This window comes from Myotis davidii, unplaced genomic scaffold (assembly GCF_000327345.1).
Source record: "Myotis davidii unplaced genomic scaffold, ASM32734v1 scaffold269, whole genome shotgun sequence".
NCBI lineage: Eukaryota > Metazoa > Chordata > Mammalia > Chiroptera > Vespertilionidae > Myotis > Myotis davidii.
In genome coordinates, this window is record NW_006383008.1 from 1,680,195 (window position 1) to 1,680,641 (window position 447).

The following is a 447-nucleotide window of genomic DNA, read 5'->3' on the forward strand; positions in this document are numbered from 1 at the left end:
ATAATTATTACCCCTGTTATACAAATGGGGAAACTGAAACACAGCTAAGTTACATAAACTTGCCCATGGTCTCACAGTGAGAGATATAGCTAGGAGGGCAGGAGTTAGCCATTTTAAGGGATAATGGAGATAAGAGTATTCCAGTAAAGGGAACAGAATATGAAAATCATAGTGGGCTCCAGGAAAAGATTATTTGAATAAAGATTCAAGTGGAGGGTGATGATTCTCTCTCATCATTGATGTTTTTATCTCTCGCTCCCTTTCCCTTCCTCTCTGAAATCAATAAAAATATTTTTAAAAGGTGTGTTGGGGGGGGGGGGGACTTGGACATAGACATGCACACAGGAGAAAGCCATGTGTAGAAGAAGGCAGAGATGTGGTGCCCAAAGAACACAGAAAATTGCCAGCAAACCACCAGCAACTAGGTGAGAGGCCCAGAGCAGAGGT